General features: G+C 38.4%; 1 long non-coding RNA gene across 1 annotated transcript; it reads right to left on the reverse strand.

Moving 5' to 3' along the window:
- Nucleotides 1-290: 290 nt before the first annotated feature.
- LOC125010212 lies at nt 291-6,285 on the reverse strand. The gene is made up of 3 exons (XR_007113029.1): nt 5,784-6,285; nt 3,817-3,897; nt 291-3,545 (listed from the first exon to the last, which is right to left on the reverse strand). It is a non-coding gene; the product is annotated as an uncharacterized LOC125010212 (long non-coding RNA).

The following is a 6,285-nucleotide window of genomic DNA, read 5'->3' on the forward strand; positions in this document are numbered from 1 at the left end:
TAGTAGACAGTAGTAACATTTAAAAGTATATCTGAACACTGGTAAAATCCCCCTCACTTTTTAACTGGGATAGAATTGTTGGGGAATTAAATTATTAAACAATTAAGTCTTATAACTGCACTCATCGAAAGGGGGCACCTACAGAGTAGGCTGTACACTGTAAGAATGAATCAGTTAACATGGATCAGTATTAATTATTAGTAAATAATCAATCTCATCATATCTGAAGTGTCAGCTCTTAGTACAGGGATCATCTGTTTCCAGCTCACAAGGACCTTTCTGACAACGACTTAAGTGAAATATGTGGTTTATTTACAAAATGGTGAATAGTGAATAACAAACAATATGATGAATAATATAACAGTTGTAGTAATGGAAAATGATGAGAATACCAAGATAAGTGAGTTTAACAAAAGTGAGAAGTGTCAACAAAAATGAGGACCGCGGAACCTAATTTCTTAAATTGAATATTTCGATTTGTTTAAGGGTTGTTTAGTCTTATCATATGCACATCAGCTCTGATCAGATATGAAGGTGATAGTCTACTTATGGAAACTCCTTGGAGGCTGCTCCGAATGACTGGACCGGATGACCAAACGCTGTCCTGGTGAGCTCGATCTTCCACAGCAGTATTGTCGGGGGAACCAGTGGTACCGAGGCGAGGGTTACAACTGGAGTCACCCTCTGTGTTACGCAGACATGGTGGACAAAGTGGCACTTATGAAGTTGCCATGTAGCAGAGACTGGTGCTGTGTGGTAGAGAGTGATTGTCAGATTTGAAATTGAATAATGCTTCCGATGGCCAGTCGAAAATATCTACAAAAATATTATCAACACGTGACTGTCTTGGCAGTTAAAATAAAGTTCAGCTTGTATTATGAAAAGGTTGTGCATTAAGGTTGTGGCAAGAGTAATTCAAAAATAAAACTTAAACATGCCAATAGGCAGGCAACAAAAACTTTGTATTAAAAGTAAAAAGTATCACAAAGACAAAAAGATGAACTAGATGGAACAGAGACAAGGAGAAGACTGAAAAACAACTGAGACGGAGAAAGAACAATTCCCATCCCTCCACGGTGTGTCCTTTTGTTATCAAACTGGTCTTCGAGCCCTACAATGATTTACATATCAGTGCTTTCATTTCAAGTGCATTAAATAATGGCTGCACTTCTCACAATGTTAAACTCAAAATTAAGATGAGAGAGACATGAAACACTCAATCAATGAAACATCATGTCAGCATGAAAATGCATATCAGAAACATTCATTCATTTCTATGATTTCATATAATTAAATAATAATAGTAAGCGACACTAACTAATATCACCAGTCTTGATTTGTAGAATATAGACATACTAAAATGCTATAACAGTATTACTTGTTAAAATTACATTCCAAAGACATTTCCTTAACTAGCCTCTGGATGGTTCCATGATAGAAACTTATGATTAAAATACTGAAGTGCTGACTTCATTTTAGGATCTAGAAAGACAGTCAAAACTGTAAATTGACACAGGTCATGAGCTGGGTGTAGAATAAACATTGTAATTTTGGTGTAAGTGTACATTTTGTAGTTTATAGTTCTAGTCAGAGAGAGATCCTGAAGTTCTGAATTATTTACGATCTTTATCTGCCACAGGTGGTCTTACGTCAGGAAGTCTGTTCCGTTTTATCTATGGTGCCTGTTTGGGAATGTGCTTAAAAGCTTATTTATGGCTTTGTTTTATGGTCTCAAAAATCTACAAAGGAAACAGAACCAGTCCTGTCCATTATGGACTGTGTTGCAAAGTGACCCCTCCTGTTGGGTCAGGGGAGAATAAGATGTTCTCCTACAGAGTAAATCCTATTCTATGTTCCAGACCTCACACAAACATGTCCATATTTAACAATAAATGTATGAATTCAGATTAACAAGTACCTGATGGAAAACACAATTACATCAAGAAGTAACAATGAAATGGGTTGTACCGTAGAGTATAAAAAGTACACACATCTCATCCAATACACATCATTATTTGTAACTCAAATACTGCCAGTTGCTGTGTGTTTTATGTATTTTTTGTTAAGTATGAATGAGCAAGCCTAAAATTACAGAAAGTAATGGAAATGAAAGTGAGAAATTGCAGGACCACACACAGCGCAAATGTTTGAACACATACACTTTTCACTGGCTTTGATGCATACTAGGTCTTCTGGGTGTCCACTCTTCTTCAACCCAGATGCTATTCACATCGTAGAGGTCATCACTGTGGAGAGGTTACTAGCACATACGATGCACAGTGATACAGGCCATCATCTCATTGAGAGTGTGACTGGATTCTTTGTTGTCCAACTGTTTTTCCATACATACACACATGAATCATTTGTCTCATGGCTATTTGGGGTTTCTTCGCACATTGCAACCTTGTGTGACCTCAGTCAGTTTCTAGTGTGGCACCAACTTTAAGTATCTGACCAACGTATGAGTCTCACTGGGGTTATGTCCAATGCCATCTTAGCATTGTCGATTCTTGTCATTGTCCAGTACACCAATCATCATCAGTTTGACTTTCCACATTAACTTTCCACATTAACTACAGGGCTCATAGGATACTGACCTAGCACAGTGACAGACATGTTTTTCTTAACAATGCATTGAACTATAGGGACTACACAACAGGATAGAAATATCTGACATACCACTATTATCCCTATGATCAGTGCTGTTCTTATGAAAATATCTGTCCCAGATGCAGGCCCTGACGAGTTAAACCAAGACCAAGACTGCCCCGAATTTCTCAACATTTCTTCATTTAATGCGTTAATTTTCTCAATAGCCTAATTTACTCCGTTTCTTCCGTCTTTTTACCCCTGCTGACCACACTGCAATCATACGTTGTGCTGTCTCTTTGACCATAAATATCTTGGAATCAACATTTAGGCAGCCATTCAATGAACACTGAACCTTTATCATTCCATGCCATGTGCCACTGCATCGTGTGGACTTTGGTGAAGCTTTGATAACAGGCCAGTTTGGCACTTTGACTGTTATGTTGTCGTGTCCAGAGAGTCTTGTGTACGTCATGAGAATTGTCTTTTCCAATGGCAGTTTACCTTGTGAAGCAGCTAATGCGCTCACTGCTAATGCACATTCAGTCAACTGAGTGTCGGTTTCGAACTGGTTTAGCTCTGTAGCATTTGTCAGCAGAGGAATCTCTAACTGGCGTCCTTGAATAATGGGACACACTCTGGCCCACAGGATAACAACTCCTATCATCACTCCCCATGACCCTTTCAGGGACTTCTTCACCTCTGAGGAAGGGTTTGTCATCCTGACGTTTAATTTTTTTCCACGTTCTCCCTGGTTGTTTACCTCTACAGAACCACCCTCTACAGCATTGGTTGACGTGATACCAAACGGTTTAACTTTCAACTATGGGACATCACTTTATGAGGATGTCTTGGCTCATTCCACTTCCTCTTATACACTTTGATATACTCCAGTCCCTGGACATGTGCAGATTTTCAAGAATGCAACTTCTTTGTCTTTCAGTGGCACCTTTCACCTGTTGGAATATACAGGTAAAATGAGGTTATTACCTGTAGGATATTCTGATTTTGAAATGTAGTGAACTGTAAATAAAACTATTAAACTTGTCTTTGATTATATGTTGAACAGATTTTTAATAGTGCTTCTTTTTCCATGTCACCTTCACTTTTTTTTGAGATTCACAGTTAGTCTGATTTTGATTTATCACTGCAAGGTTAAAGCAGTTTGGTATTTGACACAATGCCTGCCTTCAGAATTTTCTACATTTATGCTTAAAAATTACTCACATCAGCAAATTTCCAGACAAGTCCTCAGTTGCCTTTTAAGGGGAAATTGAGTCATGCAGCAAGACACCCACACGCATTGTCCTACAAAGGAAGAAGAACAAAATAAATGTTTTGGTATGGCCACGTCAATGTCCCAAATAACAGAAATGTTGTGGGAGGAACTGTAGCAAAAGGTTCATGTGAGGAAAGTGGTTCTGTTCTGGCAAATAGGAGGAAATTCCTTCAAGCTGCTGCAGACCACTGATCAGTACTTACCAGAAATGTTTAGCTCCTACTATTTCTGTTACTCACAGATAATAATTTTCTTGAATGAATGCATGCACAACCGTAATATGTTAGTTTCATCTGTTTGATTGAGTTAGTTTTGTCTACTTTCAGGACATGTGTTAAAATCTGTTAAAGTTTTGAGTCATTTTTAAGCAGAAGTGAAGAAAATTCTTGAGGCCAGTAAAACTTTTAAGTATATAATACTACCACTTCCAGCAGGATAATGCTCCATGTCACAAAGCTCATATCATCTCAAACTGGTTTGACTGAGTTCACTGTACTCCAATGGCCTCCACTGTCACCAGATCTCAATCCAATAGAACCTTTGGGATGTGGTGGCACAGGAGATTGGCATCATAGATGTGCAGCCGACAAATCTGCAACAACTGCGTGATGCTGTCATGTCAATATGGACCAAAACCTCTGAGGAATGTTTCTGACACCTTATTGAAAGTATGTTGTGAAGAATTAAGGCATTTCTGAAGGCAAAGGGAGGTCCAACCTTTTACTAGCAAGGTGTACCTAATAAAGTGGCCAGGGATTTTATTTGTATATATGTATTTTATTATTTTCTACACTATTATTAGTGAGTAAACAATATTTTACAAATGAATGGTAAACTAAGCTGCGGTGAAAATAAAAATAACTTTTTAGAATTGTGCCTTTTTTGTTTTTAATCTAAAACTCGTGAGATTAATTTCTGAAATTAAGTCATAAATCCAGTCATTATCATACAGTGACCCCAATGCTCTTCTACGCTGAGAAAACCTGCTGTTGTGTGGCAGTGGTTAAAGAAGTGAGCAGCGAAAGTTGTGACTGATGTCTGCGTTTCGGTTTCTAGGAAGCACAGGGGGAAACTGTTTCTAACCGTCAACTTTCCGGCCTTCAGTTTGTGGTCCCCTGACTGTAAATAAACATAAAACTATATTTAAAATGTACAGTGACACCTTTGTGTCCCTCCACAATGCACCTGAGACAATACTGAAGCATCAATTTATTGATCCTCCACCAATTTAAGATGACCATCTTTAGGTGTGGTCAGATGAGGTATTAACATGCGTCTCCAAATACTTCCCCTGATCCCATCTCAGTTTTGCGCTCTGTATGCAAACAAAGCCCGACATCATGGGGTCCAGTAGAATATTTTAACATCTACCAAGAATAACTGTTTTATGTGTGTAGGTCACGACTTGTCACACATGCACATCTCATTATTTGTTGATATTAGTGAATGAATGAGACAAAATGGTGCTTACATAGGAGCACCCCTGATGAATGTAGGTGGTCTTAAGTGCAAATCAGGACTCATTCAGTCGGTTTACGTGCACGGTTTAATCGAACTATGCTCTAAATTCACCAGCTGTAACAACTGTATTAGCCAACTTATGTTAACAGTGTAAATGTCAATTAATTAACATTCACTGACTTTAGCATGGCTGAAGAAATCAAATGTTAGATGTTCACGGTGTTCTGATACAACATACGGGACATGCGAGAACAATCAGTATTAACATCAAACATAACATTATATACACAACAAATCTCTTTTACTCAGCAGACAAAGCTTCAAAAAGTTTTGAAGGCACCTTAAGGTGCCTTCCCAGCACGTCTTCAGAGGGGGCACGTGTTAAATGAGGTATTGAGTTCGATCCGAGATGGTGATGCTACTGCAAGCAAACTTTAGAAAAGGTTCTGCTTACCTTGATTTTGTGAACGCCGCTGATCTGAGAAGCTGGAGCAGGAGAAGGAGCAGGAACAGCAGGAGGATCAGAGTAAGAGTGCAGCACGGGGTGAAGCCTCCCAGACCCCTGAGAGCTGTTAATTTCAGCGTGTTTCACTCGAGCCTCGTGTGCTCCAGACTTCTTCCACACTCTTTTATCGTTTTCACTTTCTCCGCCCAGTGTAAATTTAGTTCACTCCTAGTTTCCTGCTAGATTACATTGTTGATTTATTACTATTCAAAATTACAAGTGAATCCTAATTTATAATGACCAACTGAATGAATGATGATTTAATAGTTACCATTATGATAGATTTGCCCGGACAAGCTGTGCAACAAACATCAAACCTAGGTTTATAGGAAATTATTATACTGATCACAAACATTGAGATTTTGGATTGCCTTCTGATTAAGGGAGGACTTAATGGAATCAATGTGTTGCTGTAAAAGGCAACAAATTAAGTCTTTTTATGTGTAAATCT

This window comes from Mugil cephalus, chromosome 7 (genome assembly GCF_022458985.1).
Source record: "Mugil cephalus isolate CIBA_MC_2020 chromosome 7, CIBA_Mcephalus_1.1, whole genome shotgun sequence".
Lineage (NCBI taxonomy): Eukaryota > Metazoa > Chordata > Actinopteri > Mugiliformes > Mugilidae > Mugil > Mugil cephalus.